At 40.3% G+C, this 14,136-nt stretch overlaps 1 protein-coding gene across 2 annotated transcripts in view; it reads right to left on the reverse strand.

Moving 5' to 3' along the window:
• sgsm2 (small G protein signaling modulator 2) overlaps nt 1–14,136 on the reverse strand; it is a gene marked incomplete at its 3' end in the record, with an annotated part of 93,421 nt that overhangs the window by 60,778 nt on the left and 18,507 nt on the right.

The raw sequence follows: 14,136 nt of genomic DNA on the forward strand, positions 1-14,136 counted from the left end.
AAAAAAAAAAACCCTGCAACCCCAAAATCTTTTGGGACTGCAACTGTAACACAAGTCTTCATATTTACTACTTCTAAACCCAAAAGATTTGGAAAATGTTCTCAAATCCTAGAGAAGCTATTGCAAGCTGTCATCTTAGAGTAAAGGCTACACGAGCTGTAGGGGCCAGCAAACCAGGAAAGGAAACTTTTTTTTGGCGTATACGCTGGGTAAATAACTTTCATTTGAATGACTGGCTGCCATCTTGGAACATTGTATCCAGTTCTTATAACACATTCAAGGCTGGAACTCACCCATGCACCCACTCAAACCTAATTGAATCATTTCAGATTCAGTATCAGTTTGTTGCTGTCAGGAGTCTGTATAGTTTCACCAAATGATTGTTTATTGTCTATTGAATTGTTTTTTTGTTTTTTTTTGCATAAACTCACCATTAAACATGTGAATGTAATTTCAATTATTCAGATCGCACTTCAAAATGACAGAGACCAATTGCATAAACCAAAGTCTCACTGGCAGAAAGAAAGCATCTGTCATTGTCACACACTGGAACGTTGTGCATTTGCACTGCTTATTCATGGCTCTAAATATCAAGTTGTTAATGCTGCATTTAAATGGTGCTGTGATTCATGACCCTTTCATCTGCAAACAGGGGAGGCTGCTGAGTTGTGAGCTACACTTTCTGACAATGACACACATTTATCTTTATGAAAAAGTAGAACATTTTTCTTATTTATACTGAAAACAATTATTAACTCAATTACAGCCCACACATTTTATTTTATTTTATTTTATTTTATAGCGATTACACCCCCTGCTTGGTACTCTCTGTGGTATGGCTGTGTTTGACAAGCACTGTGGTGTTTATTTTCGGTAAGTATATGTAAAAAAAGAACAAAAGGGTGCATTGCATGCATCGAAAGCTGCAGCAAGTCTCTGTGACCTTTTCCTCCTGGATCCTTGACAGCAATAGGAGTGTATGATTGACAGTGCGTCAGTCCAACCTGCAGTGGAGCACATGGTAGCTCCTGCCTGAATGTGGTAAAGGCACTGGTTGGTTTAAACCTGGATAATGATGGTGATAGAAAAGAAATAGTCTACTGGTGTTATCCCTTAAGGCTGTTATATTCAATGTTACAGCTAATGTTTGGCAGTGCAGACAGAGTTATATCACAGCCCCATCCGCCTGTGTGTCAGTGCCACAGCAGACGTCTCTTTGAATGAACATCACAAAGACCGCAAGCAGAGACAAGACTCCAGCTCCACGTATGCAGCTCTGAGTGTGTGTCTAAATTTGCTTGCATTTCTGAGAGTTGTATTTTCTGTCACAAGGTACAAACATACATCTGAGGGCAGCAGAGTTGCCATGGAGACCGGTTCTAATCAGTGGAACACCTGATGCTTCACTACAGTCTCTCGTGACTTCCGATTCCTGTCATTCTCAATTAACTCGGGGGGAGAGTGTAAAGGAGAGACGAGCGGAGAGAGAAAGATCTGAACAGATGGAAATAGTAAACGTAAAAGCATCTTCTGTTCTGTTGATTCAAGGCTTTCATTCACGTCTAGCAGGTTGGATTGTTGGTACAAGACATTTCAGAGACAAAAACATTTATTTGCATGCATGTAAAAGACTGGTCCTTGTGCTACAGCTACTGTTACATATTCTGTGAAATACAGAAACCTTAACTATCTTGAGGACATTTGCTACTAACACTTGCATTACAGTTTCCTTGGAAGTCAACACTGGAACCTGCCCAGTGTGGCAAGAAAACTGTCTTGAAACTGACAAACTGTCCCAATAATATGAAGAATGTGGTATTCTAGTATCAGTCTCCTTCATATTAATGGGCTTTTAAGATATGGAACCAAATAATTACTGTTGAATTAGCCTAATACAGCCCGATTAGGTCTACATCTTAGAAGTTGCAGAACATAAATCTGAAATGCAAGTTCCACCTGAGAAGCAGGTGTTGTCTGTTAGCTAAACCAGTGTTCTTTAAAGTGGGGGCCACTAGGGGGTGCCAGGAAAGATGAGCAGGGAAAAAAAGTTTTTAAATGAAATCGAATTATTTCCCTATTATTTGTTTGTATTTTTGTATTATAAAATATAATGTATACCAATAGAACATAACATGTTATTATACATAGTATTACCAATGGGTTTTTAAAGACATCTCACAAAAGGGGGCTCCAGGCCTTAAGCCAGGCCTTAAGCTAGTGCTATTTGGCATATGTGGCATAGAAAGGTTTGGCAACACTTCCGCTAAATCACGCTAGTCAGGTTAGTCCTTGGATTGTATAACTCATATAGCGAGTGGCTAGATCAGATGAGAAATGAGGGACCAGAGCTGATCAGAGGAGTTCAAACTGCGAGGTGTGTCTGGAGGGAGAGATGTGATGGGCAGAGTGCATGAGGTGAATGAGAGTTCTCAGCAACATGTTAACATTTGAGGCAGCGGCTGTGACACAGAGGAGATTAAACGCACTTTAATCTGCGTTCACACATACAGATAAATTAAGTAGTATGCAGTCTCTGGCCTCTCAAAAACCTGTAGCTGTGTGTGTGCGTGTATATGTTGGGTTGAGCCATAATTTACGTACTTTGTCATCCTGGGGGGAATATAAAGGGACGATGCTGAGAAGTAGCACAGTTGCATATCTAGGCTAATAAATTAAGTGGTATCGGATCAGTGCACAGACACATGCTCTCTGAAACCCTATCTTACATTTTAAGCTATTGGAGGCCTTTCTGATTCTAGAATCGGTATGGTAACTACTGTTTTGTGATTCAGGTTGTTGTTGAAATGAATGGTGGTGCAACTACGGTAACAAGATTGTTTGCAGTGGTTCTAACCAATGGGAACGGTAGAAGCAGGTGGCCTAAAATCAATCCATAATGCCTGCTTGTGAGTTCAGCAGAGTCATGAGGACTGAGACGTGAGCATGGTATTTAGTGTGGAACATTGTGGGCATACGGGTGGACAGCAGTGAACTAGATTATGCTGCAGGCGTGCTTTGAGAAATTTTCATGGACGTTTTGCAAAATGTTTCCACTGTTAAAACCTAGACTCTGTTCTCTGTGGGAAGGAGAAAACAAAGTTTTACAGCCACCTTTCAAGTCTACAGGGGCGAGCGATAGGTAGTGGGTGAAGTAACACTGTGAGACTAATGCGTCTCAAGCTGGGTAATATTTCTTTTCCTGTTTTTGTTCTCACTTACATAATCCATAAGTATTTTCTTTACACAAATACAAGCAAACCACCATTCACATTGCATTGTGATGTGAGTGGAGCTAAAAGCGCAGCGCAGAGCGAGGTTTCTCCAGTCACGACTCTGATGTGGCTCTGATGTGCTGTCTGTACGTCCCTTATGGCCTTTTGGCTTTCTGCTCTGCATCAGTCCCCAGCACTCGAGGTTCTCACCCACCTAAGCTGTTGTTTTCTTTGGCTGTCAGCTGCTGTGCTGTCACACTCCTCAAATGCACACGGAAAGTTGGACATTTCCACAATTTATCTTGTTTTGGGATTCATTGATAACATAATCAAGTTGACATATTTAAATTCCTTTTTTCTGACTGACAGTCAAAAACCCAAAAGAGCTTTAGTTTACTGACAAGGAAAAACATTGAAAAGCATAGTTTTGTTTATTATACACTAATGGAAACATACACAGTAAATCCTTACAGGATATCTTGCTCCATTGACTCATTTTCTTTAAATTTACTTTATATCATTACAAAAATGTAAGCCCCAAAGCCCCAAAATTAACTGGCTACCATTTTTGTAATGTAGTAATTATAAACGTTTTTTTTTTTTTTTTTTAAAAACATATGTCAGCTGTTTTGACAGCTTGTCTTTAGTGGAAGAAAACTGAGTAAATTCAATTTAAGTGGTAAAATTTATGAAGAAGAGGCATTAAAAGTACCTTATTCAGGGCGTCCGGTTAGCTCAGTCGGTAGAGAAATAACTAAAGTACTTTATTCAGATGAATCAAAACATAGTTTAGAAAAATCAGTATAATATACATACTACTTTTAAGCACAGTTAACTTTATTGACCTTGCCAATAAATGAGTTGCTTGTACTCAAATCAAATTTTTTTAACAAATTGTTGGCGTTACATTTAACAACTGTTTAAGGCAATTTCCTCAAAAGTTTGAGTTGAACTTACTCACCAGGTTTTACAGTGGACTTTTGAATGTTATATTCCATTTCTGCCAATAGATTCTCCTAAATGTTATATCTTACATGCAACAATGTTGATCTGATTAACAATATTTTTACTTGACATTTTGGTTCATGATACATATCCAATTAAATCTGTCTGAAAACTAAATGGGATGAAGTGGACACCCTTATTATGTCCCTTCATTATTTCCACTCGTTAAATATTTCCCTCTCTTCTTTCTTCTCTGTTACTGTCTTCCGCTATTTCTTTTCTTTCTATTTCTGTCCGTTCATCTGTCTGTGGTGCGTGGAGCCCCAGATGTCCATTCTGTGGCAGGTCATTACATGACCACGAGTTTCCTAATGAGCCCATTAGCTGCTTCAGGCCATCCCTGCCTCTCTTACTCACCAACTTTTCCCTTTCTTCTCCTCCACACTTTCCCAGTTAATCAAATCATCTCCTTCTTCTAACCCCCAATCACCAAGATCAATTATCACCTCTTTTTTTAATCTCCTCTCAGTCCTGTTATGTAGAAATGCAGAGTTTTACCCAAAGGATGTAACAGCCACAGTGACTTTCATCTGTCATTTGTGCTGTTTTGTAGTTACCGGCTTGTTTTCTTTTTCCATTTTCCCCATACGTTTGATGTAAAATTATTTTATGGATGCAAAAATGTGATTGTTTACTAAACATTAAAAAAAAAGTAAAAAGCGACAAAAGGGCCTTGATCATGCCCACACAGAGGACGGCTGTCTCTGCAACACTCACAGGAAATCATTCAGAGCTGAGACAGCGGGGGCCATAAGGTAAGGTCACACTAATACTGCTAAATCTGACAGCCTCACTTATTTGTTGAAAGTCTGCCATCCACTTTAGCACTGGTACTGTTTGTCTTTTCTAAAAGTTTCCTGTCCAAAATACCAAAACAGCCGCAACTCCCTCTTTCTCTTGCACTAATGGAGTTTAGTAGGGCTGTTGTGGCAAAGGAATTTGCCTTGCGGTCATTCAGGGTGGTATGCAGTCTTTTGGCCAGTTATCTTGATATGAAAACTTCATGTCACCATTATCTTATCTAATCCAAAATTGTTGCAATACACAATATCATCATGTCTGCCCATGCTGTAGAAGCAGTCTGTATGTAGACAAAAAAAAAAACTTTTGTTTTACTCATCAAAGCAGTGTCACAGAAAGGTCAAATATTCATATAGAAACTGCTAGATAGTTTGTTGAAAATCAAGCAGCTACGTCCTTTTCATATAGTTCCTCGCTTATGTTTCTTGTTCAAGGTGCAGCCTTTTCTGATTCTTAAGATGGAAGCTGGAAGAAGGTCTGATTTAATCGCTCCAGACTTTCTTACCAGACTACTCTAATGCTATAAGCTAATGACAAATTAATAGGCTTTGGCGTCATCTATAATTACCTGTTAGTCTTTTAATTACAGACAGTATAGTTAATTGAAGACCATGTATATTTTAAGGGCAGCCTTTCTTTGCAGAAAAGAGTGGGTGTGAAATGACATATTCTACAGATGACTACCTAAATATTTGAGCGTTTTCTGTTTTTAGCAGGGAAAGTGAACGTTGGAGTCGAGGTGAAGATAAAAATGGAGCCAGTGATGGTGATGGCGGCTCTTTAATGGCAGTATTTTGAACCATGACATACAAAAGAGAAATCACACTTTACAAAACTTGACTCCCCCATCTGTGAGGCTAATGAGGGTGAGTTATGTGATCGGTTTAAATGTTGTGGAGAAGTTTTTGGACTCCTACACATAGACACAGTTACACAACAGTTAAGTCCAACCACGCAGAGATACCAGCCAACAAACATCCTGCAGGTTCCTATCTATAACTGCAGTAAATACCAGGGGTGCCACCAGCTCCCACTGAAATTTCCTTGGCCAGCGAACTGGCTTGTTATTATTAATGGAAGGACAGGAAGAACAAGAAGAAACCATAATGTGCACAAGCAAAGCTTATGAACGTAGGAAAGTGGTAAAGATGCATGAAACAAGTCTTTGTAATAAAAACTTTTAGTTAATGAATTTAGTGGATTCCATCGTGAAGACTAAATGAGACAGCACACACCAGAGATGCCTGCTGGCTAATGAAAGAGTAGAATTCATTTGGCCTTCATTAGCAGACGTAGCACTATGAACAGGTATCGGGAGGGACACTCAGGAAGAGTGGGCCAGCAGTGACTCATACCCACACTGACATCATTGGTTATCATTAGCATCTGACCTTTTATCTTTCACCTTTCCCAGGAGTGACCGAGTTCAAGAGGCTTAGCCTGCGTTACAGTGACGTAACTGTTGGGTTAGCCTGAAGGCACTCAGTGCAAGGAGCCCACAATATGGTCTGTCACATGTAGTCCTAATAAGATGTAATAAGATTAGATTAGATAAAAGTACACATGATGAACAGCACATACAAATGTAATTTTAATTGATTAAATCTTGCACAGCCAATATTAGGCAAGTATTCAAGTGAAGGTGAGTTTGGTTTTTCACAGTTTCAAGTTTTATACTGATCATATTGGTATAGAAGCATAATCAGTGATATCCTCCTGTACTGATATCACTGGATAGACATTACAGAATAATAGTGAATTGAATTTGCAATCAGTAACAATCCAGCATTTTGGTTAATATGTTTTTTGTCTCTTACCAACAGTAGGATGAGAAGATTGATTTACCTATTAACTTGAACTTCAGATTTCTGCACTGGGCTCAGTAAACGAGCATATACAGGTAAAAACTTAATAAAAAGCATTTCATGGAAATAATTGCTATAATTGTTGTATGGCCTGGTTTAGGGTAAACCCTTTGTAAACATGAAAAAATACATACAGAGAATGAACGCCATAGAGCTTGCTTTTATTACCTAGTGTGACAGTCAGTCAAATTGCTGACGTTTAGGCTAGCTCTGGCTAACGTTACACTACCGGAAATCAACTCTTCTTCCCTGCTCTAAGTGCCCAGTGACAGCACAGCACACATGACCGGCCTTCTCTGACTTAGATTGGCTAGTACTTATTGCCTTTGGTGGTTTGGGTTGGTAAGGTTCAGGCATAAGGAGTGAGACTGGTATGGGTTAAGGCGTGGACTGTAATTAAAAATGTATACTGAAGAGCCATTTTGAATTCAGTGTGGTTGGCTCTGCCCGTCGCCATCTTGGCAACGGGCATATACATGGAGCGTGGGTGGAACTGAAGCAGGCAGAGGGAAGCCTGGTTGCTGAAAACAGCCACCTGTGATGGCACCCACCTGTCACTCCCTTAATTATGCATAACTTTTAGCCTTGATATAATTTATGGGTGGGTGAGTTATATAAAAGTTCACCCCCCATACAGTTGTCATGAATGGGGAAATGAGCAATAGAGACCAAAACCATTTTTTGTACTCAGCGGTGGCGGAACATGCAAAAAATAGAGCCAGTTTTTGGTTTGACGGTCTAGGCTACTGTAGAAACATGGCAGTTCAACAAGGTGGAAGCATCTGTAGATAAAAAACAGCTCACTCTAAGGTAACAAAAATACAACAGTTTTTATTTTCAGGTGATTATACACTAATGAAAACATACCTATGAATATTATATTCTAGTACTGACAGTAGATCCCCCAAAATGATGCACACTGGACCTTTAAGTAAGAAGAAATGTCCATAGAGAAATGCCAGAGATATGTTTGAGGTAGTTCAGAAACAGACACCATTACATAGTTTGCCCTGCAGAGATACTGTATCTTGGTCACAATTTTTAAAGATTTTGGCAATGTAGTGCTATTTCTCTTTATTTTTAAGCTGACACAGTGATTTGTTAACCTCCTAAATGTAACCACCAAAATGGAGTCTGTCGCTCTTTTGAGTCTAGACATGAAATTATTTTCCAGATGACAACGGGTACATATGAAGTGAACTTCCAATTTGCAAGTGAATGACCTGAAGCAGACGACACAGCAGGCACTCTATGCTTTCTCTCGCTCACATACACACATTCACACACTGTCCAATTTGCACACGCAAGCAAAGCACACAATAAAGGTTCAGGAGGGCCGCATTGTCATTTCCTTGAGGGGGTCATGTGGGCATCCAGCAGGATTTGTACGATGACTCACAGCTATGTGTCTCATGAATGTAACCTAATACAAACATCAGAGCGGAAACTGAAATGTCCACTTCAATTGCTATAATTAGAAAACAGCTTCGGAGTCTGGGTGTGTGGATCCTGGATTAGCAAGAGATTTGTGATACTGATTAGTACTGAGTTTTGATATGAAAAAAAGACAATAAAACCCCAATCATAAAGGTTTGAAATACTGTATGTGTCACAATTTAGCTTTAGAACTAAACACTGTAATAAATATGGTAGAACGTGTTTTGCCATGAGATATGACGGTGTTTTACAGAACGTTTAACAGTCTCTTACTCTCATGGTTTTCACCGTAAAATCTACAGACATTTTTTAAAGTGTATGATTAAAGTTTACATTTTACAAACACGGTGTGTAAACGTGTTAATATTTGAGCATGTCAGCTGAATCAGACGCCCTCGGGTCATGTCCTCAGACCTAAACTCTTGGAGCAAGACTAGTACCACAGCCCAAGAGGCCAGCAGAGAAAAGCAAAGAAATATCTGTGACACCAAGGCGACTCCCAAATGATTTTTCAATCAAAATATTCAAGTGGTGGACAATGTTTTCATCATGTTAATCCTTACCATGTTCACCCAGGGGCAACCTGCTCCTATATGATTTAAAATGTCTTCCTGGGGGCCATTCGCTGCGACAAACAGTTTACACATTTTCTCCTTTACTCTGCCATTTCACATATTGGAATTCCAACATTCTCATATATGATCAAACCATCCAATGACAAGGCATTGTGTGGATTTAGAGTGAAACCCCCAAAGCCTTCTAGGATATCCATCATTAAGGAAGCACTGAGCAGAGGATTCACCTGTGTCAGTCTGCAGGCTGGAGAACATTTCTCTGAATATTCTCTCTTACATTTGTAAATGGAAGATTATTGGAAATATGAATTGTTTTCCCCTTAATCAGCACCCTAACCCCTTCCCTACATGCAGCACAATATACATACTGCATGTTATAAATGCACATTAACAGGTTTAACAGGTCTTCATATTACTTTATAATTATATCATTATTGAAAAAGGAATCCTAATTCTCATAAATATGGGCACTGGTGTGAGATTATGGCTTCACTCATCCCCACCATGGTCTTGGTGTATACCAAGCTCAGGGTTTCTTGCAGGGTTTTATAGAGTGCCTTCACTAGACAGAACAAATTATTACACTTTTATGCAATACAATATTAGCCGTATTAAAGGGGAAATGAGTAGGGGTGCTACAACACTTTGATTGGACATAGATTGTTTAAAAAGGCAACTTTAAGGGGTGTAACAGTACAGAATTCTTCTCGGACCTTGTGGTACAGGACATTCTGTACTTAACTTCCTCTGTGACCCAAACAATTACTCTTAAAATAGTCTATAGAATAGCTCACCCGGTAGGCATGTACAGAGGCTGAGTCCTTGGGCTCAAATCCGACCTGTGGCTCTTTCTCCCCCTTTCCTGTCTAATAAAGGGGAAATATCCCCCCCCCCCCAATTCTTTTTTTTTAAATAGTCTGTTTATGTCTACTACTCACACGTGTGGAATAGAAATTCAAGAGCTCAAGATTTACCCAGAAAGCTTTGGGACTGCACCTGTCGTTGTCTATCAGCTGTAGCATGCTAGTCAGCTGAGCCCCATCAGCCAGGCTAACTCAAGCTAGCCCAAGCCCATGTAGTATTGAGAGTATGTCAGTATTTGAGTGCATTAGCTGTTAGAGTAAGAATGATGGCCAATGACCCCATGCTGAATGTTAATCTTTCAAAATAAAAAGACAAAAATGTTAGAGAAAATAGCGAACCACGACCCCAAAACAAGGTACCGAACTGTGATATGTGATCTATTGATAACAAGATACAGATGAGTCAGGATCTGTCTAATTCAGCTTAGTGTGTCATTTATTGAACATCTCAATGTCGTGGAAAAGGAGATGTGTAAAGTTTTGCCAATATGTTCCAGAAAACAGATTCAAAAGTCTGGCTTCAAAAGGATTTGGCTAGATTGATACACCACAAATCACTCCCAAATTCTGCAGGAGACTTTTAAAAATTAAATTAAATTTGGAAAAAAAAAAGCTGTCGCAGTAACCCTTTCTTTCTCCTCTATCCTTCCTGTTCCTCTAGCGTGTGTCTGTGTGTGCTACCTGCCTATCTCCTGCTAGCTCGCTACATTCCCCAATCACACACCTGCTTCCACAGGGATCAATCAAGTTTTATTTTCAGTCTCGTGTGTTAACAACAACAAACCGGCAGTGCTGAAATGACATCCCATACACAGGGTTAGAAAGCCTCGGCTCTACAGCAGCGTGAAGGATGAGAGAGCTCGCCTCTGGATGTTATAACCAACCACTATAATTAAAACTAAGACTGACAGTTTCATCTCCACGCGGCCCTGTTCCCAGGTCAGCCATTAGGAGGGCACTTTTCCACTACTTGAACGGGGATGGCTGTGGTCCCAGCTCTTCTGGAAAGACATGTTTGATCTAGTGATGATGATGGATAATGAACTCTGCTCTCACAGCAGTCACTCTTTATTGCATCGAATCACAGTGGCCCACAGGGGTCAATTCAATTTACATGGTCCTGTCTGTGCATGAAAGAACTGGCTATTCTAATCTTTGAATTTGCACCTATCTTTGGGAAAACCAACTAGCTCCAATAGTTCTCTTATTTTTCCTCATGCACAATACGTGCTAGAATATCTCAAACTTGAAGTGGAAGCAAGAAGGGATCGGCCAAAATTAGTATAATGTGGGGACATCGTGTAGCTAATAACCGATTTGGCCTTCAACCTCTACAGACTGAAATACTTTTAAACAGGAAAATGAAACTGACTGGTGGCCCGGATCAAACTATATAATGAATTCACAACTTTCACACTAATTCAACTACTTCTACTACTTTCTCTGTTTTACACATCAGTTCTAGAAGCAAGAGCATTTACATGCAAATAATAATTAATAGCTGTAATTACACAGTTCAATTCACATCAGTAATAGTCTTATCAGGAAACCTCTGTCTGAAATGTTGATGTTTTAGTACACTGGAAGTTAGTGATTAGTGTTTGTAATTTGAATACTTGAATACCATATTAGATAATTCCATACCGCAAAATATCAAACCATACAATAGCATACCATCCTATACAAACCCTCAAATCATTTCAAATTTAGGGAGCAGGGCAACAGATGGTTGATATATAATGCCAATATCAAAACTAATTATATGTATAGTTCCATTTTTCTACGCAGATTACAGTCTAAAATACAGTAGCCAGTATTTAGACTGGTGGATTAAGATTTAATTGGCTGTAATTTAGGAGAAAAAATTACAGATAAAGTAAGCACATGCGAACATTTGTTTTTAGCTAATCTATCTATAAAGCAAGAAATCTTGTCTTCTGTGTGTGTGTTGTTGTGTGTGGTGTTGTGTGTGTGTGGGGTGTGTTGTGTCTCGTGTTGTGTGTGTGTCTTCTGTTGTGCGTGTGTGGGGTGGTTCGCGTGCTGTGTGTGATCGTGGTGTGTGGGCTTGTGCTGTGTGTGTGGCTCAAATATCTCTAGAAAGATCAGGATCAGAACACTTGAAACGGCTGAGAAAGATTTTCAACATGGCTGCTTGTTGGTGGGTTTTACACAGGTGTGCAACGTCGGGCTTTTGTTTGGACTACAAACATACATCATGAATTATTTCATAAAATATGTTTCCGAATTTCCGTAGCCATATCTGCCAAACGATAGCCCACCAAATTCCAGCCCACGCTGCGCACCAGAGCACAATCACGTCGCAGAGCCCGTTGTTGAAGGTGTTTTCCCAGTTTGTCCTCCCCCCCCCTGGTCCAATCCTAAAACCGCTGCGGCACACCTTTTAATAACATATGGATGCTGTTTATAAATGTTGTGTGATTTGAGATCATGACCGCACCAAAAACATCCTGGAAAGTGACGAAGGTACGTTTTTTCACCTCTAAATAAACACAGATTATTACATAAGAATCACCCAGCAGTAAAATGACTCCCTCACTCGTAAAGAACGGAGAATGGTTTTCAAACACCTCCGCGAGTTTGTTCGCGGTGACAAGACGCTGTTTTTTGGGCAGAAAATGTAAACGGAAGAGTCGGTAGACAAGGCGGAGAGGACAGAACAATCGGAGGCAACATTGAGGGACAAGACAGCGAGGACAGACAAGGAAGGCAGAACAGGAGGAACAGACGCTTCTCACGTACAGCTTGTGGGTATTTTTTCCTCGTAATAAGTTTGCCAAAGACAGTTTACCAGTTTACTCACGTTACTCGCTTTGTTTGGGTCCTGTACAACGTGCCTCTTGGTAGGACAAATTTCTCTTTATCTAAGTGTGGAGTGAGCAGACCTGTGCAAGTCTATCAGACTGTCCTGACGACCGCCTCGCCCGCATCCGCCCGTCGGCTTATCATTCAACACTGTTCAGGCGGTTCAAAAAATAAATGCGTCGCTGATACTACCACTCCAGAGGAGGCGAAATCAGGGACGGAGCGACCCCTCGCCAGCATCTGAGTCTTCTTCTAACAGCAGAGGAGGGTTGGCGGAAAGAATTGGCGCTGGATTCCGCGAATCTCTTCTCTCTCGTCATCACTAAATGCACCTTTCAAGCCTAAATGTCCCTGACGTCCCACCTTCAAACACAACCTCATTTGGCCATCCATGAAAAAGCTACTTAACCTCACACTTTTCTATAGCAATACATACTTCCTACGGGCACTGCACTAGTCTATTGAATTCAAATAAAGCTACTTCATCACCGATTCAAACTCTCTGACAGTTCATTCAATTCATTTTGTCTCAATGTGGCAGTTTACATCAGCATGTCACCAAACACTACTAACAAGCTATAGAGAGGGCTCATTTCCAATGCTTTCTTCAAAACCACTGGTACGCCCCAGTCAATAGTAATCCTGTGTAAATAGGGCTTAATGCAGACTAATAATATGAAGAAGAAGAGGGAGAAGAAGAAGAAATCAAAAGTGCCAAGGTGACTAAAGGCTCAACAACAGATATGTACAGACAGAGACTCTCTTTTACACAATTATCTGTTTGACCTCTGACATGTAAGACTGATTGCATACATACTTAATTGATCTTGGTCCGATTATATATGGTCCTCAGAGTAACCTATGTATTCTGGATGACACAAGGCATAAATAAGAAAAGTCATATGGCCCAGCTCAGTTTTTAAACCAAACCACCATATTTATAGTATAGAAATACATATTTGTAAAAACAAAAGAAGACAAGAAGCTTCTAGTGTGTCATCAGCCATTTGGCTGATCTTAGGCTACGGGCAGAGTCAGCTTTCTGACCAGCGTGGAAGCTGTGACTCACACCGCACTGCAAGCTTAACCATCCGGTCAGGAGGGGCAACCCCTCTATCTTTGGCCAACACACACACACAGACACACACACCTTGCATGCATGCAGCCAAATGCAATCCTCCCCATAAAACACACACGTGTGCGTGCACATTCTGTCACAAATGCATATGCAAATACACACACACACAAGCATACATGCTCCCAAAGGCTTAAACAGCACACACACACATACTGACCTAGTATCTACCACTCTCCATTCATCTAGCCTAAGTAGAGCAACACTAGCCACAGACACAAAACTATATCTTTCAAACTTAAGCCATACTTGTGTGTATGACTGTGTGTGTGTGTGTGTGTGTGTGATGTGTAGCTCAGGGCTTGCCTTCGTTAAGTCAAGCTTCTCATTCTGTTTCGCGATGTTTATCGCTTTCTGACCCATTTTGTGTCTTTGGCCCCTTGTTCACATCCCTCCTGGTGTTAATGTTCCTACACTCGA

Source organism: Morone saxatilis, unplaced genomic scaffold, assembly GCF_004916995.1.
Source record: "Morone saxatilis isolate NCDOM2014 unplaced genomic scaffold, NCSU_SB_2.0 Contig8, whole genome shotgun sequence".
NCBI classification, from domain to species: Eukaryota; Metazoa; Chordata; class Actinopteri; family Moronidae; genus Morone; species Morone saxatilis.